Source organism: Balearica regulorum, chromosome 14 (genome assembly GCF_011004875.1).
Source record: "Balearica regulorum gibbericeps isolate bBalReg1 chromosome 14, bBalReg1.pri, whole genome shotgun sequence".
Classification (NCBI taxonomy): domain Eukaryota; kingdom Metazoa; phylum Chordata; class Aves; order Gruiformes; family Gruidae; genus Balearica; species Balearica regulorum.
This window is the reverse complement of record NC_046197.1, coordinates 16,254,195-16,278,776: the sequence shown is the minus strand read 5'-3', so window position 1 is coordinate 16,278,776 and position 24,582 is coordinate 16,254,195. Positions and strand designations below refer to the sequence as shown.

Here is a 24,582-nt window from a genome sequence, read left to right as displayed (position 1 = left end):
TCTATGCAGATGACTGATGTTAAGAGGACTGGGACTTGGACTTTCCAATTTGTGGAGAGCTTTACCTTAAAACAAACTGCAAGTGAGAGAGTCATGGTCTGCTCTATTAGTTCAGGTACATGGTGAAATTAGTGAAACCAGTTGAATTCTGGGATTTGACGTCTTAGTGACAAGCAGTGCAATTGCTTTGTACAGCTGATGCGAGCTGGGAGCTCACACCACAAGAAGCATTTGCAATGCACACCTATCTTTCTAGTCAGAGAACCGAAAGCTATTTCATACTCACGCTGTTATGCTGCTCTAGCTGATATTTCAGCTTGCAAATCAAACCCTACCCTGTTCATCCCTTGACAAGGCCATTTGCCACTCACCACCCCCTGCCTGCCCAGAGCCCTACAGCAGCATTTCCCCCTCACACATTCAATGCAGCAGTTTGGTCTCTGATACCAGCTGGAGCTGCCAGGCAGAGGGAGACAGTCCAAGAGATTTCCACATTATCATGGCTCTCCATGAATGACTTCAAAGGAACGCACAGATCCTATCTTCAGGAGATTAGCTGGAAGTGTACTGCCTGCATAGGCAAGCTTGTTCCAGTCTTTTATCCTGTAACTTGCAGGATCTCCATACAGCAGAGACAATTCAAGACCAGATTTGCCAAAGCCTCCCACACTGAGTCTGCACGATGGTCATTTCCAGCTGCCAGAGCTATAAGAGAGGACGGGACAACACTTACAGCCTCTCCCATAGGACAGAGAGGTGTTTATTTCCAAGGTACACAGCAACTACCATTGTTTTGGTTAATAAGTATTCAAATCTTGTCCTGTTTTGACTTCCAGAATTACTTTTACTAGCTAGTTTACACAACACACATAATTACATTTCCATGAATACAGACCCCATTTCCTGTCTTGCCTTTACATTCAAATAAACAGCTCAGCGATACATAAATGCATGTCTGAAGTATAGCAAATCCCTGGGAGCTTTGAGTGGGGAACAGAGTGGGGAACAGGAGCTGCACCTGCCATGAACAGTAACCAGCGCTATCTTGAAAAAGTATGTGTGGGTTCCTGTGTGCAGCTGCGAAGCCCAAGGGGAAGCTCCATATGCTGTTAAGATTTCTACTTAGCGCTGTCAGACAGAAGCTGCTTGGGCTCTGCACAAGCTGCCGTGGATGGGGCCAGGACAATCCCTGCTCACAGCTCTGAGGGAACACAAGTGCTCTGCCACAAGGCAGATCTCCAGCAGCATTATGGCTGCAGTAACCACCAGGTAATGCTACCCACACCACTGCTCTCAGATGCACTTGTGAATTTTCGCAAGTGTCTCCATGTTTGACAGATTCTCTGGATTCCCAGACATTCTACCAGGACAGCACTGGAGAACCAGGGACAGAGAAAAGGCACTTTCTCCATGGCTGAAATGTATCAGAGATATATCAGTGAAGCAAACATAAGGTGAGCTTTACCTCCATGTCCTGCTCATGCCAGCTGGAAGAGGAAGGATAGGGCAGAGAGAGAACAAAATCACATGGTTGTGGCTTCTCCCAAGAGTTTCACCTCAGTGTACTGGCAGACTCCATGCCGGGGTGCTGACTGGCACCCCAGCTCCAAGAGCCAAACCCCTTTGCTCGTCCCAGCCCCTGCACGCTCTGGGCACCTGGCAAGGCCTGCCTGCAGGGTGTTTATCTTTCCTCATTGCAAACCGAAATGCAAATGAACCTCAAAGTTACAGGGCAGCAAAGATAAAGATGGTGCAAGTTTCCCTGCCCTGGATGAAACCTTGGGTCGTGCCAACCAGTGCTGCATTATGCACATCTCATACCGCTTCAGCTCCACATTAGCATTCTGGAGCACAGCTTTATCCTCCTGCCTCAGAGACCAGCCCCTGCTTTACATAAATCTTTAATGAAATGCTCTGCCTCAAGCACCGATGCCTACGCACAAAAGGCAGAGTTGAAGGAAAACATGGTTTTACCTCCAAAAAACAGAGCAGTCCTACAGATAGCACATGGAAATTATGCTTGCTACACCTCTCTAAGATCCCTGGAGCACCACTAAAGAGAGGGTAGAGCATCAAGACAAGTGAGAAGCTGGGAACAATTGTTAAGTAGTTTCCAGAAAGGCAGGGAGGAGAGTCATTCAACAGTGGTACACGTTAAACCACAGCAGGACAGATCCAGTCTCCCGACATGCCTGTCTGGTTGATGCACATGCAGGAGGTCGTAAGGCTGCGTGTGCTGGGTCGCCAGCATCAAATGCTCCACAGCAACGAAACTGGCTTCCCACCGACAGGGAGACTGATGTTAAAACCTCGAGATTTAAAAACACATGCACAAGTCTATCAACTTTATATTCCCTCTGGGATTCCAAGCGCTTATGGTTAATGCTGTCAAGTGTTTCAAGTACTTCTTTCATGAATTTAAAGGCTGTAAATGTCCACTTCTCCCTGCAACACGTGCTAAGTAGAAATAAGAATAGAAACTGAGACTGTGCTGTTGTGAATCAGGATTAGGAACTGTGATTTTAAGATAAAACTAAATACCATGAAACTAAAGATAAAATTGCAGGGACCGGCAGCCCAGTGCAACAAGGACGGTTACAGTCTTGATGGAAAACAGTGACCAGGAGATGTTACAAGATCTGCAGAGCTGAGACCGCAGACTGCGATGCAAAGACAAGGAGCATTTAGGACTTCATACGATAACATTTGATGTTTTTCAAAGCAGTTTTCCATTAATCTTAGTGGAAAATGCTTGTTTAATCCCAAAGATTGCCTTGAAAAAGAAGTAGTATTTCAGCTTCACAATCTGGATTGGATGCGTAAATTTTCATTTTTAATATTCACATCTGCATGTAGGCCCCAGGTCAGTAAATCATTTAAACCTGTGTTGCAACATGCAACAGCCAATAAGGCTACTCATGTGCTTAAAATTAAGTAAACATATAAACATCCCATCCAGCAGAGACGGGGTTGCTCACATGGTTTTCTGTGTTTTGCTGAACTGCTGCCTAAAGCCTGGAGTGTGGTTGCCATAAGGAAGTTACTATTTTGCCAACAAATACTACACTGTTACCACGCTTATTCTTATAAATGAAGACAAAAGGCAATGTCAGAGACATGCTCCAAGACAGACTGCTGTCTTGGAGACATTGGTTACTTGTTCATCTTGGCCTTCTCATACATATTTTGGGCTACCAAATCAGAGATCTGAACAAAGTTGAAAAACTGGACCCAACTGAACATTTTTCAAATAGGCCTTTAGTTTTTCTGAGCAGCAAGAGTCCTGGACTAGATTTTCTGTATCACATAAGCAGCTATTGTCAGGATTAAAAATAAAGCAAGAAAACTCTCCAAACAGTAACATGGAGTAGAACAAACCCTCCTCCCCACCTAGATTTCAAATATACAAAATACAGAGGGCTTTGGCAATTCAAAACACCTTCAGCTTTGGCTCTCCTTACCTCTGCAGGACAGCACAGGATGCACTGAGACAGGAACTAAACTCAAGAACTTGAGCAGAGTGCCCAAAGGCAGGGGGTTGTTATGCCCTTTGGAATGAGGCATTTTGGGAAGGATCACCATGAACATTTGGACCTAATTTCCGACTTGGTAACCGAGGTCTCTGAAAGCGTGGAAGTATTTGGATCTCATCATCTGATTCTTGCTTACCCCAATCAACATAAGAGTCTGACAATAAATTAATGACTTAACACATGCAACATTTTAGCTTTTTAAAGCCAAACAGCTATTTCTGGTTGCATTTTGAAACTCAGAACCCAACAATAATCATATAAAAGCTCAGCAGTTTCCATTTGCAGGCACAAGGTAAGCAGTAAGACAGCAGTTGGATGTTAAACTTAACCTGGTGCAACCATGCGCAGCATGAAGGAGAGATCCTGCTCTCCCACCACTGCCTGTTGCTTCCCTTGCAACAGAGGCAGCAACTGGCAGACAAGCAGGGTGAGTCTGTTCAATCTGCTGATCTAGCAGAAAACTAACACACCAAGAAGTAAAAAAAAAAACCCTCCAGGGACTGCTCTGCCCCTTATCAACACTGAAAATTGCCCACAGGATGAGCCCGGGGAGTCCGCTCCTGTCAGCCACACGACCTGCAAACCTGAGGCAAGGGAGAGGGAGGAGATGCCCAACTGCAAAAGAGGAAAGAGACTGTCCCTTTTGGCATAAGTTCATGGGCAGGGTAAAACCTTCAAGCCGTGCTCTTGGTGAGCATGTGGCATCCAGCACACACGGGGGAGGAGACAAAGTTGTGGGTTTTTGGGGCTAGCCAGCAGACAGAGGCAGGTTTGCAGAATAATAGATGATCAGCGCAGAGACACGCACATAAAAAAATCACAGCACGCGGCTGGCAATCTGCACAACACTTTCCCACAGCTGTGCCGAGAGGCACACTCAAATGGAGGGCACACATTTGGCCTCCCCTCCATACAGCTGTAAGCCTGGATGAAGTCCTGCCAAGCACAGAGGAGTGCCATTTTTCATACCAAATCCCTCCTCCCTCCCTGAAATCCTCTATGCATTTTTGTTATTTGGAAGGAAGAGCACATGTGAGAGAGGCAAGAGGACTTGCCTACCCAACACACGTTCACATTTAGGTGCTGAAGGTATGCAGACCATTTGCACGGGGGCAGCAAGCTCATGCCAGCAGGTACCAGCCACAGCAGCTCACTGCTGGACAACTGCACAAGCTTCCACTGCCTTCCTCAGGTGGCTATCACAGTCTAAGCTGTGCCCACGTTGTCCTAGACAGACACTCAGCTAAACCCAACTGAAACAATCTTTTACTCATTGCACTGGTACTGCCAGCAGGGAGAAAGCTAGCTGCAGTGCTTCCTGCAGCCCTTTATTCATATTCTCTCTGGGAAGGTTATTACCCTGGCTCTTCTGCAGGCCAACCCCTTTGGGACCCGCATCTTCCCAAACATACACAGACCCCTACCCCTACATTACAGCAAGACAAGGACTTATGCGAACAGGTACTCGGAGTCACAGCATATCCAACATAAAGAATGGGGTTTCCTTGAACTCATTTCTGTGTGAATGACAGCATCATTTTCAGAAAAAGCAGCTCATTTTGATCCTTCTGAGTAATTCCACTGATTGGAGCCACCGGTAGATTGCTCTGTGGCTCATTGATTACGCTCAATGTGCATAATTGCATTACTAAAATAGACTGGCTCAGGCACCACTGAAGACAAGTCAGAGCAGCCAGGGATGGCAGAAGCAGTGCACCCCCCTCTACAGGGGCCACCCAAGCACCCTGACTCCAGGAGGACAGTCGGAGCTGCTTGTGTGGCTGCAGAGAACTGACCTCTAGAAGGTCTGCAGCTCGTCTGTTCTTCCCTATGGCTGCATCTTGCTCCCATGTGGACAGGCCGCTTCACGCCGTGGTCCCAGACGTGCATTTAGTATGCATGACGGTGTTCCTGAGGGCAGCGCCTACATGAAGCAATGCTAAACATGCTGACAAAGGCAAGGGAAGTGACCTGGAAATGACAAAGTGAAGCAAGGCAAGGAGCAAAGATGAGGTGGCCAAGGAGAAATATTTGCACAGTTCTATTGATAAAGCCCACCAAGGAAAGGCGATGAGTTTTGTTTGATACAGTTGGTGCAGTGCAGGCGTTGCTAGGTGTCTGTGGTTTGGGCAAAAGCTCTGTAGATTGGCAGCCAGAAGATTAATCTTGCACCGCCCAGAAGTGGTGGGGGCTACACACAGAAGAAGAAAAAAAAAAAAGCTACTTTATTTTTTCATCACGTAGAATATTACATCAAACAGCAGAGACGCACTGTCCTGAGCACAGTAACAGCTTCCTGGCAGCAAGCAGAGAGCTGCCACACTATTCTGAGCAGCTTAAACTGTAATTCTCAAAGCTGAGGTCCCTTTTTCATAACAAGATGTAGCAGAAAAAATTACTTTTAATATGCAGACGGTGGAATCACTTCTAAAATCAAAGATCAATTCTTAAAACCTGAAGAGCTACTTTTCATTACAGATGATGTTTTAAACACCACAAGAGAGAAGAAACTTCCCTTAAATAGGTTAATTAATGAGATTTGGTAAATGAGTGTATTTCCTGCGCAACAAACTACAGACTTCCAAAGTACATTATGTTAAATTGGACAAAGACCCATTATTCTGGAATAAAAGATTGCCCACTGGAGGGTTCGTACTAAAATAAGTGTTCCAGGAATATCTTCATCCAGGAATACAACCAGTGTATTTGCAAGTGGAGTCCAAGCAACCCTTACGTATACTATCTCCTAAAGGAATTAGTACAATCAAAGATCAAGCTTCTAGTAGCCAAAGAACACACAGTAGCTGGGCCTATTGGTTTATACAAAAGCTCAGGAGACAGAGGGATGAGCTGCCTCTTGTGAATATAAGACCCTTGGGGCACATGTATGCTCTGTAGTATAAAGTCATGAACTGACTCTGTACCCTGCTCTAAACCACGCAGACATCACGTCTCAGCCTGTCTCAGTGCCCAGGAACCACAGTGTACTAAACAGTGAACTACAGCATGAGCTGGTTTGTCTGGAGTTAGCTTAACCATTCGGGCATCGTGCTGCACTGCAGGGTATGGACAGGACAGGGTGAGCATCCTTAACACTATGCAGAAGTCCATGGTGGAGTTGGGCATTATCATCAAGTGGGTGACTGCAGGGCTTGAGTGCAAGATAGTGGTGGAGACCACAAATGGGATACATGCTTCCCCTTCACACTGAGGGACACAGACACAGCAGCTTTCCATCGCAGTCCCCAGTGTCCAACACCCTACACCCACTGAGAGCCAGCAAGGGTGCCACTAACAAAGTTGACAGAAGAGAGATCAGTCAGAAGATCAGTGTGGTTTATCAGGACTCTCCCCAGCTCAACCTGTAGCACTCCCAAAGCCACCTCTTCCAAATTCCTCGCCTACATAAAAGCTTTACACCAGCACAGCTCTCAGCCCAGATGAAGGGATGCTCACCAGTGATGCAGACAGTCAGCTCCTACGCAGGTGAGTCATTTGGGATAGACATCATCTTGATCACACACACCGGGTGTCCGTTCCCTGGGTCAGAGGTTGATAATCCTTAGCAGACTATGTGCTACTGATACAGAAAGACTAGTTATTCTCTGGAATAATAAGCATCAACCTTACCTCCTCAGGAACATCTCTGAGCTCTCACTGTGAACAGCCAAAGTCAACTCACCAGGATGCCAAACTCTTGACTTTCATTATGGTAAATTACTCACAGCAGAAGTGTCACTTTAACAGTGTAAAATTCCTTGCCATTATAAATATTTTCAAATCGCTTATACGTGTGGAGTCTTAGACCACACTGGTTTCTTCACCTTTAAATTGTGCATAGCTGTTCCCACACAGAAGACAGTCCACAACTTACTGGAACACAGAGAAAAACTCACAAGGACCCTCTCTAGACCTTCAGAAAGAAGCATTAACATTAATTTCTTACAGCACTTTCCGTGATTTTTCCCATTTTCCAAAAAAAAAATTTCCCCTTCCTATCAAAGGCCCAACTATGCACACACTCTACCTTCAGTATAATCAATATATTGATACAGAAGTGAATGCCTTGCAGTACATCTTTTTACTGCTTTAATATCCTGACTATTCCCTATGGCTGTTTGAACTAAATCCATCCTAAATCTTAACTGTATTTCTGCACCAATCATTTCCAATTCAAAGGCTTTGCATTGCCAGTTATACACATGCACACACGTACCTACGTGTGCATCTTCTGTTAATACTTTAAGCTGTACTTGAATCCTTTAAGATTCTCTTCAAGGCCTTTTACTATTTTCCCACAATGCTATCTAGACCACTGATTAAGCCCCCAAAACATCACTGCTGCCCAATGCTCTTACAACAGTGGTCAGAGACAGGACCATGTCACAGAACCATACAGTCATCTTCTATCCAGATATGAAGACCTGGTTTGCCTATAACCATGTTTTTGCTAACTTACCTAGGGATGAAAACACTTAGTATTAGTTCCCAACTCCATTTATCCATGTCTGTTTTGGTAGTTCAGAGCAGGAGTGCTGAGCCATGCTATGAGAGTCATCACCTTTTCTCCAGTGATCTGTTTGGCAAGGCCAGTGCTATCAGCTAACACAGATTTTGCAGGCTAACAGAATGACTAGCACTACAGCAGCAGGAGAGCAGACAGAGGTGCTATAGCAGCTGGGACACATCATGCCCCTGATCTCCTACAACACACCACCCCCGAAATGGTAGCAGGAAGGAGCTCTACTTTGCATTTCCAGGCCTGGTTTTATGCTGTCAGCCACCTTGCGGTGCAGACATGGGCAGCAGATTAACCTGTTACAGACAGGATATGGCTGCAAGTCTACAAAAAGCTTATCCTTCCCGCAGCTCGTGCCAAAATAGCTGGGGAACCAAGTGGAGACCCAAGGTCTGGGTGCTCCCTGGAACCTGAATTTAGTCAACCTTCCAAGAAGTTACTTAGATATCTATGAAATCTTCAGGCCCATACTGGTCCTTACCTGTAGGTGGAAAAAAGGAAAATAAGAGCAGAAGTAGTCCCTTCCACAAGCCCTGGTGCCCATGTATCATGCTAGTAGCAAATGTATGATTTCTCAGTGTGGATGGTTTTTAAATTGAAATCACCTGCAGTATCCTGTTTGGGAAAGCATTTCCTAACACACTTTTGTCCATTGATATAAATGCATATTTCTGTGCTCTGGTTAAAAATTGAAACTTTTTCCTGATCAAAGGAACTGGAACTTCTATGTTGCATAAAACACTACAGAAATGAAAATACACTTTTCCTATTATGTGCATGAAAAAAGAAAAAGACCTTCCTACAGAAGCATGACAGAAAAGACACTCAAGCTGCATACTAAGCATTTTACAGTGGTTTGGGAAAGAAAAATACAAAATTTGAAGTTAATATTCCTCATGCAATGAGATTAGAGATATTTATTTTACGCCCTACTTGAACCATCATAGTAATTTTCATCTGCACTAATAAAAATAAATCAGAAGCTGATCTTCCATGCATTAAAATTACCATCTCATGCAACAGTCACAATGTTTCTGAGACGTATGTGCCCTTTGGAACTCCTGCCACAAACAGAGCTGAATTTAGGGACTGCTGCGTGCACAAATTTATTACATCGATTCTCTCCAAAGGAGGATATTGTCACGTACAAAATGCAGTGTAGGCAGCTAGACAAAAGCATCCAGCACCAAGTAAAGACTCTTAGCTTTCAAAAGAAAAATAATTAGAACCTAACAACTCAAAAAAAAAAAATTATCATCTTGCATGACACCAACTGTTGGGTGACCAGCAGAGCCCTGTTCAGAGCACGCTCATCACCCAGACATGAATTAATGACGTCGCAAGCAGTCCTCCTCTCTGCAGCTCAGCCTCTCACAAAGATGCTCATTTATAGAGCAGGATACAACTTGCTGTTAGACAGGAGAAGTTCAATATTCATTAGCCAAAAGACCCCCCACTTTGCGCTGCTGCCTGCAGCACAAATCATCTGCCCATGGGTTTTGTCAAGCCCATCACCGGCTGTTTCATGAATGCTGTACCTGAAGATACCGTGCAATGCATCACTCTCAGCCCTGAGCCGGGGCTTTTTCATAGCCAGAGTCCAAAGCTGGGAAACCACAACCGTTTTTTGAGCGATGCAAATAGAAAACACTGGAAAGACAAAAGGTTTCATCTCAGATTTGCATACAGCAACTTTGTCTCGCAACAGAAAAAACAGCTACATGAAAAGGAAGAATTGAACTGGGCAGTTGCATGTTGGGAGATGTTTTCCAAATCCACCCAGGGAGCCTGTGGCAGGCTTGCAAGTGCATGCTTTTCTTCTGCAACTCAGGACAGTAATACATTCAACTGTTCTAAAGCAAAATTGTCAGGCACACAGATTTAAGGAGATAATACAGTGAAGGCTCAGGGACTAGATATAATCATAAAAAGATGCAGGCAGAAGCTGCTGCTTCCTTGCTCTCTATTGTCAGTTGTCCCCATTGTTGTATTGGATGGGGAAGGCATAGCATAGCTGCTTCAGAGGAAAGGGTGGTTGGGGTAATCTCGTCCTCAGCCACTCACTGCATAGTCCCACAACCCAAACCAGCTTGCCTCTGATCACCCTTGCTCTTTTGACTCAGAAAAACCCAGCTCTGGTCACCAATGCCAATGCTGCATTCAGGTGTGTGAGGCACCAGGTGTACAAGGGTTCGATCTGATCACACTGTCAGGTGAAAACTTAAGTTGCTTAAGAGATCAAAGACAACCTTTCTTAGATTTTTCTGTGTCTACATTTCTACTCCTGAGCTCCACAATAAGTCTTGGCAACAGACAGATAATCAGAGAAGCTCAGTAAAGCCATGGATGGGAAGTACCTAGGTATGGTAGAGACCCAATACTACAAGCTGTCAAAAAACTTGCTTTCAAATCTCTGGAAGCCATGCAGAAAAGATCTTCATAGCCATCTGCTTGGCCTCTGTATGCATTCGGTCCCAGCAGAGGCACAGGTCATGCTGGAAAACAAATCCAGCAAACTGGAAAGCCCCACAGCCATCTTCTTAGTAGCACATGGGCTGAAGTCTGCTACCCCAGTGCTGGAGACGCTTGGTCACGCACGTTTTTCTCTCTCCACTGTATGCTTGAAAATGCTCTGTTTAAGACACAGCTATGTCAAATAGTCTTGTCACCATCTTCCAAATAACTCATATGAATGCCTCGCATTTTTCAAGTGGTGTCATAAAACGTGGGGCTGCACATGCCAAACACTGACATATTTCACTAATACAACCCAGTAGCAGCATATGGAGAATATTTATACAGCTCTTCATTATTTTTTATGAAAGGTAAACGACCCTTTTGGTGAAACTGTGACTTGTGCTGACAGCATCTTTGTTTTTATGAAAAAAATACCAATGGCAAGAGGGTCAGAGGGTTTGCCAATCTAACTCATGGGCACCAATTCCTCGTCCCGTTGTACGAAAAAAAACCCACCAAACATTCTTCTCTTCCCTTTTAAGCTAGTCTTGCTAGACTAGTTACTTGACACAGTAATAAGATACATATAAATAAAATCCAGATATCGATTGAGTCTTGAAACACAAGCTTCCATGATTTAAAAAAATCACCTCCTTAATATACTGTCATATCTTAAGGTCAAGTACTTTTAAATGAGGGAACAAGGGATTCTGCTCATCAGTGCAAGGCTAACTAAGCAAAGTTAGCTCCATGTGCTGGTCTGCTACAGCATTCCCAGACCCAGGAAGCAGTAAGATTTCAGATGCTTGAGTCTAATTAAGTCTTCTTAATTGTTGTTTTACTAATTGGGGTGGAGCAGTTATGATTTTAGTTGTTGACAAATTCCTTCTTGCTTTACTGAGGAAAGCCAACACACGTTCAAATTCAAGTGAGAAAAACCAAAACAATGAGAGCAATGCGATATTAGCACATGTTGTCTCACCAGGTGGAAAGCCAAGAAACCAGCACCAGCTCCCTGCAGTGCCAACAGCAAGGACCACCACAGCACTCCCAGCCCAAGCTGGTAAGATACCAAAACCTCAAGTCTTTGCACTTGTGCTTTGCCCCAACAGCAATAATGCCCTTTGAAGACCATTCCAAGGTGACTCTTTGTCAAATTACTTTTTTTTTTTCCTCCTCCTTTTCTTATATTTTCCAATATTCTCCCTTTGCTTTATAATATTCTAGACTAAAGACTGTTTGCATTCCTAATGATATTTCATATTAGCTCATATCTCTTCCATTTCTAGTAATGAACCTAGCAGCCTTCTACTCTACTAGGAAAATACTTTTCAATATTTTAAGCACTCAGAATGCAGAAGGACCTACAGATAGTCTCTTGTGAATCAAATAGTGCGCATTCACAGCGGGGAGATAAGCCATTGTAAAAGCTGATGGGTTTTGGTTTTTTTTTTTTAAAGCTGGCCTATTGATAAAGGAAGACCTCGGCCTCACCCCCTGCTGTCACAAACCCATATGGGGAACTGTGGGATGAGCCATGCCTTGGACCCACAGCATTCATTTTGCTGGCACAGAAAGGGAACGGGCCATCTGTGGTTTCATCACATGGGCAGGACCATTCTCCAGCCCATGTCAGCCCAGCTCTGCTTTGGGACTTTGGCCCCAGGTGTGAGCAGGAGGTGTTTTCCCATTGAATTGGCCAGGCAGGTGCAGCATCTGCATTCAGGGCTCCGGTGCTGTGGAAACTGGGAACTATCTGTAGTAATCGGGAAAGAAATTGGGCAAACCCATTCCCCTTCTCGGCTCCAAGACACAGTGGGGACTTCAGCCAAAGCCATGTGAACGACCCAAGTGAAACACCTTTCCCCTGGGAGGCAGTTTAAGAACAAGACCTGCTAATTTGAAACAGTCAGTTTTCACTACTTTCCCTACAATTTGTTTTGGTTCCCCTTTCCATCCCTCTAGGACACTCCTGCCTTCAGTCCAGATGCGTTTTTCCAAGTGACATCAGTGCAAGCTTGTGCAAGGTGACATGTGAACTGCACCTAGACAGAAATGAACACCAGGATCCTAACTGCGCTCTTTATTCAGACACTGGAAAACCATTCGCACACATATGCTCGTTGGCTTTCTCAAGCCTTTGCAACAGAGGACTGAGATTTGTCTTCAAGCTCCACAGGAAGGCCTGCACTGGGGGAGAGTTTCTGCAGTCACCATGATGGAAGATGGGGAGCAGATCTCTTCTTCCCTTTGCAACTGAATGGCATCTGCTCCCCAGATCACAAAGCACCCCAGGGTGCCAATGGGACAGGTCAGCACCCTCCCTTCCCTGCCTTTGGAGCCTGGTGCAGGGAACACTGCCAGACTCGTGCGGTAAGTGTTTGCCCTCCCAAGGAAGGGAAAAGGCACAATATAGCCCACAGGAAGAGCAATGCAAGACTCAGGGGACCAGTTCAGCTTTTAGGGTGCCAGCACTTAACTCTTGTGCTCTGCTACATCACACAGCAGCCTCTAGACAAGTCCCATAATCTCACTGTCCCTCTGTTTCCGTCTATCAAAAGTGGATAACAGCCTGTCTCTAACATGGAAGGGCGCCTTGATAAATGCACTAATTATCACCAGACACCCCACCCAGCAAGTGAGAAAATAAAGGCCATTTATTCACCTAAAAATCTTCTTGTTATAAAACCACTACCAGAAAACTACAAATCAAGACCCTGGAACCTGATTTAATCAAATCAATGAGAATTATATCATTAATTTATAAGAAAGCTCAAACCTAACAGGAAATTGTTTATATTGACCAGCATACAAAATCCTTTCATCTGCTGCGAGCAAATGTGTTTTTATTATTCTTAGCACTGCAGAAGACTCATCGAGCTGCTCAGTGGTACCTCTGCTATCAAAGAGCCCATGCAGCCCAGCTGCACCTCCGCTGCTCCATTTGTCATCTCAATGCACCATTTGTTCCTCAGAACACAGATTGTCTTACACAAAGCAGTTGTCGTGCGTCTTCCCAGTCCCTACCATCTCAAGCACTTTACACATTCCTCTCCACACATGCTCATAAAAATCACTTGCCGTAAGAGTTTTTTAAATGGGGCTTGTCAAAACCTCGAGATAGAAGGTGTGCACGACAGAACCTCAGATTTCTTATACTACTTACTGAAACACCCACACACACAGCCTTGTGCAATAGGCTTTGCTTTCCACAACATACCACTGAGGTATTTGTGAAGGAGAACCACCCTGTCAGGAGGGGAGGCAAGAGAGACACAACAATCTTAAAAGGAAACTTCACGTATATAAAAGCCTACGAAAAGTAAAACCTGATTATCTGTAACAGAAACAATTAGGAAGTGATTTAAAGTAGCATGCAAACAGTTTCAGTGGTTGGTTGAACACCTCCTTTAAAATACAAACATTTGGCAGGCTATTTATAGCCCGTGGGGAAAAAGCTCCTGACATCCCCTTCGGAAGCACAGCAGGCCATAGCCTATTTGCAGTGAAGAACCTAAATTTTGAGCAACTCCAATGGACATGAACAAGTCACTGGATTTATCTCAATTTAACTGGTTTCAGAAAACTTAAAGAAGCGATACTGAAGACAAGCGCTCTCAAAGCCACTCAAACCCTTACTAGACTGGCTATCGTGTAGATAGCAATTGCCAATTTATTGACTGAAAAACGCTGTGGATCAAGCCTTAGTATTTCCTAATATCTCTGCTGAAATTGGCCTTTAATGGTCCAATCCAAGTCCCATTAATGAGAAAGGAACAACATCTATTTCCTTTAATGGAGCTGAATGAAGTGGTAGCGGTTAGCATCTGATCAGGAAAAAGAAAACATTTGGACCAATTAGTCTTACTGGCTGCATTTCAGCCAATATGAAAACTACAAATCTAGGACTACAACAGAGAATTCCAATTCTATTGCTGATTCCAAACTAAAAAAGAAAAAAGAAAGGGGGTGGGGGTGTGTGTTTGTGAAATGAAAACCCACCTCTCATTCACCTGGGTGTAATTCAGAAGTAACCTTGGCAAAGCCAGGGCAGCTCCAGGAACGTAAATACGAAGTGACAGGGAAATCCAGCCTACTATTCACATCACACATTTCATGCTTCTTTCTATTTCACAGTAATACACCAAGTTAAGCCGCTTATTAGATGGGCACATTCTCCTAACCACAGCCAGACTTGTATTTTATGTTGGGCTCACCATCAGTACTGACTGCCCTTTAATCATAATTCTGCTGTCATTTGTGGTTCCACTTCGGAAGATACTTGCTCTAATACACAAACTGGATAGCTGTTAGCACTGCTGTACCCCAGAAGAGAGAGGCATATGTGTAATGCCAAGAGAGGGACTTCCCTATTTATACAAACCTCTTGCACATTTTCCTAACAATCTATACTCTTAAATACTTCTCTTGGCCTACATGACATTGTGGCACATGCTTCCAAGCCCCACAGCACACCAATTTGCAAATAATGACCTTCCTGAAATGACCTAATAACAGCTAGTAACTGTACCATAAAGAACAAAAATCCTGTTGCACAGAAAGTCTTTCACGGAATGAAAAAAACCACGAAGCTTTTATTAGCGGAATCACTAATGGCCACATGGTCCTCAAGTGATCCATTTATTTTTAAGAAATGCCTATTTTCAGTTAATGAAATTATCCTAGAAAACAAAAACAAACCCCAAACAGCAATTTTAAAACACACACTGCAGTCTGGCAGCTTATGAATGAAATGCTCCGTAGGTGTTTGTGTACATTTATAATTTACCACACCACATTAAGAAATGAGACAACTGCAAATGACAAGCTGATGCTTTCCCAGCTGTGTACACTGTGTAATGATAACTTCCATCAGGGCTTAGCCAGCCTCCTGACCAACTTCTCACTTGGGAGACAGACAGAAGGATCCAAAGGATCCAAATCATCTCCAACAACTGAGTTACAAACAGCAGTAACTCTTTTTATAAAGTCTGTATTGTGGGTGTTTTAAAGCAATACACACTGAACATCTGAAATGCTGTTTAACATACGCACACACCAGGAACAAGAGCACAAATCCTGTCCCTGACACACAGAATGAGTGTACAAGGTTTGCGCTAGCAGTCTCCACAGAGGCAGAGAGGGTCAGAAGTCTCTCCTCCAGGTCTTGGCAAAGCAGCAGCCATGAGAGAGGCTCCTAACCTTGTCCTCCAGCAGCACTCGGGGAGCACTCATTGCACCTCTCACTCCATCTCCTCTCCTTGGAGCAGGACAGAAAGATGCTAGGGGACACTGCTCCTTAGCAGGACAATACCATGGCCTATTGCTTGGTTCTCACCTCTTGCATGTTGCATGCACGAGGCATGAGTGGTACACTTACGCCTAAGCTCTCCCCCGTGTCCTGAAAGAGAAGGGTCCCATCTCACCTTGCTCTACTCCAGACCTTGCTTTCAAGCTGTGTCCCAAATGTGTATAAAATCACTGCTAATCTCACAAAGAGGCAGACATCCATATCTGACACCTCATGTAGGACCAAAGAGCCAAGTACCTGACATGGCAGTAAGAAAAGGTCTCTTCCCTAAACAGCCAACAGCCCGTGGCCGTCACCTGCAAATGTCCAGGCTCAGATACTGTCCCTACTGACTTCTGAAGAACTGCTCACACACCCCAAATTGTTCAACTATTTAAAATGTCTGCAAGATTACAGGTTTAATATACATGTCAATTTGTCATGGCAATGTATTTAAAAGAGACCAAAGTGAAGAGTGTTCAAGCCCTGATCTTCCAAACCTTGCTTGTTTCCCGACTTGTGTTGGATGTGATTGATGCAGTAACTATTATTAAAATAACAAACAGATTTAAAAAAAAAACAACCAACCAACCAAATCCAAAACAACCTCAAACAAAAACAAACCCTACTTCAGCACAGAACTACTTGATTCTGTCAGATCAGGCCTCTGACCCAGTGCCATGACCCAAAATAAGCCAAATTAACTCCTCCACCTGCCTTTCACTTTGCTTCCCCCTCCTGCCCCTTTTTTCTGCTAATAGGTATTGTACCTTACCCCGACCTTTGAGAAAAACACACAAGATCTCACTATGTCTGTGACTGGGTGACAGCTGGGGTCATGTTAGAGACCTCCAAACATCTCCAACTATTAAAAGCACTGGACTTGCAGCAGCTCCAGCTGTTAGATAGCATGAAGGGAAACAGGAACAAGCCACAAAAGTAAAAAGCACAACCAGCCTGTAAGCACATAGTCAACACAAAGATTTTAAGGCTTCGTACCCCAAACCTGCTTGGGTGCTGTTTTCTGAAGAGGTGAAAGCTGGAACCACAGACATCGGGACTGCAGGGTCAGCCCCACTGGAACACGGCACCAGACTCAGCCAGCCACGTACTCAGTTTTAAACATGCTCCTAGCCCAGGAAGGAGCCTCTAGATGCAGTTTTAAGCACGTAACTAATCCTATGAAACTTAGCAAGTTCTTTACGTCCTCACCAGAAGTAGACTCAATTTAACTGTGCACAGAAGTACCTCACTGATTCAGGCGTCACACAGTGACAGGATAATTTATACAACTTTCACATGTTTCTTGATCTTTCAAACTGAATTTCTCTGTTGCATCCACTGTTTGCAGTTGCACCTGTAACCTCAGTGAATTATTTCATACTGTGTCATCCTAATGGCCGAATCATAAGTGACCCACATAATTGTAATCCCAAGCTCCTTTCTGTGCACGTGGATGGATAAGGAAGCTCTGCAGAGTTTCAGTTCCATGAACAAGATGACAGATTTGAATGAAGTGATGAAAAAACCCCCGATCTCAACAGCCATCTTTGTTCTCCTCAGACCCATCGAGTGCACGTAGCATCTTGCCTGTGTTCCTGCTTCAGTACAGCTAAAGTCCTTGGCAACAATGCTGGGATGGCCACTGAGCCCTGGTGCTTTCAGTGGGCACCTTCTCCAGTCCACAGGGCAGAGCAAGGGGTTGTGTGAAGATGTTCTTTGCCTGAAGGCTGCTCTCTTGCCCACCTTCTATACCTCTGCATGATCCTCCTTCCCACACACTCTCCTGAGCTCCCGCCCTGCAGAAAGCATCAGGCATTTACCAGCGCCAGTGTGGAACATTGCAGCTTCTTGCACTTGTAGCTTTCTCTTCCATCTGCTTTGATTTGTGGAAATTAAAGTCTCTGAAACGTAAGCCCCAAGCCCGGGTGACTGGGCCGTACATGGTATATGGTGTTTATACACAAGCATTGGAACAGACTATACATACACATTCAAAATAGCTGTAATCAGGAAATGAGCCATGAAATGTGTAAGCAACGGCACATTAATAATCTGTTTTATAGCTTAAATGAGAATCTTCGGAATTTCACAGCCAGAGACTTTTAAATAGGTCAAAAAATGTGGTAATCACACTTAATGATCGCACTATGATGTACACTGCATCACAGCTAGGAGTGAGGAAACCTGAGCAGAATGGATATGAACTACTGGCACATGCAAAAAAGCATTTAACAAATCTCAAGTAATTTTTATACCAAGAGCAAAACACATAGCCCAAGCCAGAAGGGTTTTTTTTTGCTTCTGGTTCTGCTCTTCAGAAATGAGCTGCGACATTGCATATGGTCACAGAGATCAAATGCTGTGCCTCTATATCTTCCTTTTAGTTGGCACTGCAGATTAGCAAATCTCCAGATTTGACCACCTGTAAGTGGTGAGCATTTAGTGGTGAAAAGAGAGCCTTCCCCAACTGAGGAACATGTTTATTTAATGTACTTGCCCATGCACATTTCACCCCAGGTAGGCAGAGTTAAAACACATTCCTGGGTATCAGCATTTTGAGTTCTTTTAAAGAAAAGAGTAAGAATCCACAGACCAATTGCAGTAATCTTCTAGGCTGCCAATCAGGGAAACCCTTCACAATTTTTCTAAGTTTAGACACGTGCTTATGTTCTCTTTACACCAACCTGACTTTAGGTACAACAAACCTGATGGAAAAATTGTGGAAAGAATGAGAATTTCAGCAAAATAGACAGTCACTGCTAATTAATCCTGTCCTGCCAAGCTGCTGAGGCATAACCAGAAAGGTAAACCAAGAGAAAAATAAACCAGCTATATTCTGTGGAAACAAAGTCAATGTTTGTATACTGTGAAAGTACAAAGTCAGCAGGGGAGATTGCTTGGAAGCTTATAAGAAAGCAGGAGAGAAATGTTTTTTTGTTTTCTTTTTTCCTCCAGTCAAACTTGGCTTCTTCTAAAAAACAAAGCAAGGCAAAAGATGAAAGGCCTTCTTTTCTGAAGCCAAAGATGAAGAATACAAAGAATATTAATGACTAACAAGTCTGTCTGTAAATGCCATGAGCTTAGCTGTAGTAGGGACAAAAAGGAAGAACAGCACTGCTATTAACTAATGAAGTTTCTGATCTAACAAGCAGTGATGAAGGCTGATTGGGTCATTTATGGCAGGGAGCGTTAGTTCGAAAGAACAGAGGTTTCATATGGAGGATAAAAGGAAGGAGGGAAAGATGCTGTTATATACATGCAAAAGCTCAGGATGGTTGTGGTTCCTTCACAAAGCACATAAAGGTAGTAAATTCCCACTTAGGGCTTGTCTGTCCCTTACGCATGTTTCTACGCGCATTACACCAGACGGCCAATCTGCAGGAAACCCGAGAATTGTTGCAAATTTGTCACTTGCCTTATATCACACAACATTGTATTTTGATGAATCACATTGCCTAAAGCAAAACTTCAAAACACGTGGAAGCTTGCCTTTGTCACCGTCATTTGATCTGGCATAAGCGTGCCCGGCCACTGCAGCTTCCCAGGACCCCCGCACGCCCCCAGCAGTCCAGGAGGGTCTTACTGGGAGGGAGGCACCAGCCTCTCGCCTCCGCACTGCCCTGCACGAGCGCAGCCACGCAAAACCAGTGCAAAACACATTCCTCCGTGTTTGAAGTTTGTCCGTTCTCTTTTGAGAGATTCTTCTAACTTAAGGAAATGAAGCCCAATAAAACCAAGAGGAAAAAAACAACCCCAAACCAAAAACCCAAGTCAGAGTCAAAGGTGACATGACGCAAACTTCAGATTTGGAAACTGATTCATCTGCCAGCTCATAGGCATACACACCTAGCGTGTCTATATTTATATGCGTGGACTCAGGCTCTTTGCTGTGTAGATGCATTCTGAGTATTTTTAAATCATCAAGAAATCAAGAATCACTGCACTTACAGGAGAGAAGATTGAAAAATCCCCTTTCTGTAAGCTGAGACCATTCAGGTTAGAGGACTCTTGACACAGCAGCTCTCCTTGCACCACCCAGCAAGACTGAGAGCCAGGACACGTATGAAATTCTCTGAGATTCTTGACACACCGCTGCTCACTCCTGCAGACAGATTGTATTTTCAATTGGAGTTTGATCCAGTAGATGATATGAGAAGCCTTTGTGTTGGGATGGAAATCTGCAGAGCGTTCTGATCCTCTGAAAGATGGCAATGTTTAACCAAATACTGCCGGAGAGCTATGCTGCTGCCCCTGCCTTACCGGCCTGAGAATTAAAGGCTGCTAGTTCAATGCCCAGCTTTGTCCATAACCCACAGTGGTCCCAGAAGATCACCAAACTCTCTCAGCATCTCCTTCTGGAAAATGGGGATAACAACACGTCTCAGCAGCATCACTAAGGTTTGTTAATGCTCGTAAGCACTTTGTAGATAAGGAACATCAAGACAGCAGTTAGCAGAGGGATTTGCGGCACAGACAGACATAAATCCAAAGTACTCATATCATATACTCTTTTCAGACAAGCTTAGCAGCACATCTCCCTGCATTTAGCGGTTGTGGGCTCCATCCTCTCAACATACTGAGCACTCTGCCTTTGATCCAAAAAATGAGTCCGGGGAGAATATTCACATGTTTAATGTTAATCATATGCTTAAATCCTCTGAATCTATAAAGAGAGTAAAAGAGAAAAATGTTCCCCAGCTCCAAAACAAACACAAAGTCCCAGAAGTTATATTTAGGACATGAGCAAACATTTGACCAGCAGAGGAAAGGCCTTTGCTACACACCTGATAAGCTTCTGCATCCCTGAAGAAACCTGCAGGTGGGAAAAGTATCTGGAGTGAGTTTGCTTAGACCAAACATTTCTAACATAACCAATGTGATGCTATCAGAAAGAAGAACCCCAGAGTATTTGAACTACCATTCCAAAGGGAGACCAGATCTTGAGCAAGGAAATGAGAAAAAAGAATAAAGTTTACTCATCACACATTTGAACTCATGATTATGAATTCATTTGCTACTATTAATTCCTTCATTTATAAAAACTTTCTACTGTGAGGGAACAGGTCTTCCTCAGCAGACAGGCACTGCCACTCAGACTGCACAAACACCCTGTGCCTTGCAGCAGCACCTAGAAAGCATCTTCTCCTAACTATCTGCATCAGAAAGCAACTTAAACACCAACCAAAACACTTTAAACTCCGCCCTTAAAGCCTTGTTCATATTAAGCACACATTGCGCGCTCTCATTTTTGTTACCCAAAACATCTTATTTTTTACATCCTGCTGAACTCCTGGCCTAGCTGATAGCTTGGGGTGACAAGTCTCCTACGCTCACTGGCTGGAGTGTCCAGAAGTCTCTGCTCTTGCACGAACCCCACCTTGACTCGTTTCCTGCAAGCCCATCAGGTCAGCAGAGCGAGGACACAGTGCTCCTTTTGCACAGGTGAGCTGAGCACGGCAAGAGCAGGTACCTGCAGCATTAGGGTGCACTGAGCTCCACGTGGTTACAGACACGGTCCTGCAGAGCGGAGCACTACATCCATGGACATAACCCCAACCAGATCAGCATCTGCAGCATAACTGGCTTCCAGAGATGATTGTCAAAACCCTGTTAAACCATCATGTATAGCAAGAAAAGCCTCAGGCAATTAAAGGACCACTATCCAGAGCTTGATTGCTTTAGCAGATCCGTAAACATTATCCAGCTTACAGCAACATCACGCTTCGCCAGTGATGTGAAAAGGACAAATCACTCTCACCAGTGTAAATCACCCAAGATGTTAAATAAGGCTGCTAATTATTTCAAAGGATTTTAAAAGAATCCTTTAAGATTACTGTCCCCAAATTTGACTAAATAACACTTCAAATCCTTTCAACTGAACATCATTAGGTGAAGTTGACTTGATGGTATAATAGAAACGTTCTCTCCTCAACTAATGGCTTTTTAAGAAGTGTGCTGTATTTTAACAGTACACACCACTTCTAACTTAGTAAACCAGAGGGAGCTGTATCAGTCACACCTTACAAAGTGCTAACAAGGTTATTATCTTCCTTGGTTGGCTATACAAAATGCCGTGCCTCAGAAGAGGCAGATGCATATTCCTACCTTTACCCGCCGTAAACCAAGAACCACGAGGGGATAGAATTACGCTGGGTGAGGCTGTAAGCAGTCCAAGGGAAGTTAACATAGCAGTACAAGCGCTGGTCTTCTCAACCTCCTTTGCAAAACACTTTGTTGTCCCAACATTTGTAGGTACTACAGAGCACCACAAAGTTCACTGCTATTGCAGCTCATTAGCATGAGCTGCCAGACCCTGCCCCTGGGGAAACCCTCCGGAGAGGGCTGAATGCCCCAGGTGGGACCACTGAGACTTTCTCATCATTTTCCTGGAGGACGAAGCACTGTCTCTCATGATGGGGTAAACTACAAGGCATAACTGCAAGCCTGTGCAGCCTCTGACACTAAGATAAGACCTCTTAGAGAGGTCTTAGTTAATGCTTTGTTCTGTGCCTCCACTAATATCACCCAGGAGGGCAGCTCTAACAGACCTCATTGCCAGGCACTTTCCCCTAGCTAGAGCCTTGACTCCTCCTTTGCTCTATCATTTCTTTGTCGTAATCTATAAAGAGCCGGAGAGAAACAAATGAACGCGCTCCCCATCCTCACCCCTTTACCCAGCCATCCTTCCCCATCCTACACATGCAGTTCACTCCTCCTCCCATCCCTAAAACAGTAAGCGAGATTTAAAGAGTCCTGGAAAGCAGAACACCAGCAAAGTGCATCTTTCAACACCGAGGAGGGCAGAGACACCTCCAGGCAGGTGCCATGGGCTGCACCACAGAGCACAGGTATTCCACAGCAGGAGCTGAACCTGGGTAAGGACTGCTGGAATACACCTTTTGTGCTATATTGGCTTGAGAGCGATAATTAAATTCCAGTCTAATTTCCTTTTGATCTACAGCTCTAACTCCTGAATGACTCCCGTTAAGTCAATTACCAATGCGGTATCACGCTGGATTTTTGCCTTAAATAAGGAACCCATGAAGATACCAAAACAATGACAATCTTTTTCTCTATGAAATACCTGCCCAGGAAATTTATTCTGTGGAATATAAGTGTCACTATTGTAGGTTTCAGCAACAACACAAGATGTGCCACCAGCACCCTACTTGGAAAACACAGGGGCAGGGAACTGTATTAAAGGACCATCAAGTCTAGAAAATACAATCTGAGCAAAAGTGGTTCCTCCTCTGCCCTTCTCTTCTCTCTCATCTCCCAGTGCTTCATGCTGTGCCAGAGCATCGCTGAGGGACCAGTGCCCAGTGTGGGTCCTCACACAAGCCACCAAAACACCCCCCAAGCCATACGGTGTCACCCAGGAATACCCTGGGTATTAAAGCCATCACTGACGGGGTCTGTGCAGCTGCTCCTACGTCCTGTTAATTAGGTACTATGGACATGCTCATGCTGTAAGCGCATCTTTGACATAACGTAGCATGACAATTTCTTCAGAGTCACAGAAATGCAGAGCATACAAATAAACCTGAATGCTGAAACCATTTCATTGTTCACAAAAATATGCACGTTGCACCTGTTACAACCAAGGGCACTGCCTGTGCCTTGGAGCTGATTATTTCAGCCTCTAACAAGCCTGTCTGTCTTGGAGGACTGTTAAATTCCAGGAGTAAATAAAGCACAACAGAATTATCTTACAAAAAGAAATCATTACCAAATATACAGAGAAAGATCTTTAAACCCAAGGGAAGGAAAACAATCCTCAAACTGACATTTTTCCCCTGAGCTTCTTTCAACCGCTGAGTCAGTTTAAATTAAATTTAGCCAAAAGAAAATAACTCCAGGATTGATATTGCTAAAGTCCGACCCCGAAACAAATGTTTGGGAGTCCAACTGCAACCCGCCCTGCCCAGGGCTCCTAACGAGAGGCAGGCAAGACGCTCGTCGCGGCACGACCAGGGAGCGCTCTCCCAAACCCCATCCCGCAGGAGGGGCCAGCCCGCAGAGCCGACGCTCCCGCAGCCCCTGATGGGAGCCGGAGCCACGCCGCAGGGAGCAGGTGGCAGAACCGGGCGGCGAGCCGGTCCCTGCAGCCCAGCCCCGGCGCCGCCAGCCAGCCGGGCCCCCGCCGCCAACACGCGTGGGGCGCCGGGGAAGGGGAGTGATTTTTACGCGGAGAGAGGGAAACGGAGGAGCGCGGGAGAAGGAGGCAGCATCCCCGGCTGCGGCAGCGCGATGCGGGCTGCCGGTGGGCAGGGTGCTGGGGGAGGGAACGGGAACGGGACCGGGACCGGTCGCGGCGGGACTCACCGAGCTACGCGCGCCTGCTGCCCCCGCTGCCGTCCATGGGGGCGGCGGGGGAACGGGAGCCCGCTGCGGGCGAGAGCCGCCCCAGGATCCGCCGCATCTGCCCGTCCGCCGCCGCGGAGGAGGAGGAGGAAGAGGAGATCGCGCCGCACCGCCCCGGAGCCCCAGCGCAGCCCGGCCGCAGAGCGCCGCCTGCCCGCCGTGCCCGGGATGGGACCGGCTGCGGCGGGAGGGGCGGCCCGGCCGCGGGGGCAGGTGCAGCCACCCGGGCGGGGGGTGGTGGGAGAGAAGCGGCGCGACAGGGCCGGGAGCCGGGCGCGGCCCCAGGGCGGCGCAGCTGCCGGAGCGGGACCGGCTGCGCCCGGGGCGGTGGCGCCGGCGGCCGTGCGCGGTAAAGGGGGGCAAGGAGCGGCTGGAAGCGCCTGTGCATAACGTGGTCGGGCGTGAATCCGCCCCGC

General features: G+C 45.4%; 1 protein-coding gene across 3 annotated transcripts in view; it reads right to left on the bottom strand.

The window, feature by feature from the left end:
• Nucleotides 1-24,325, bottom strand: part of RASGEF1C (RasGEF domain family member 1C) — an 80,667-nt gene extending 56,342 nt beyond the window's left edge. For 2 of the 3 annotated variants that reach the window (XM_075766308.1, XM_075766311.1), the window contains exon 1: nt 24,128-24,231. The gene's annotated coding sequence lies outside the window, so the exon portion shown is untranslated. Of the gene's footprint in view, nt 1-24,127 lie in introns of all 3 variants that reach the window. The other variant, XM_075766309.1, reaches the window with a different exon arrangement.
• Nucleotides 24,326-24,582: the final 257 nt, after the last annotated feature.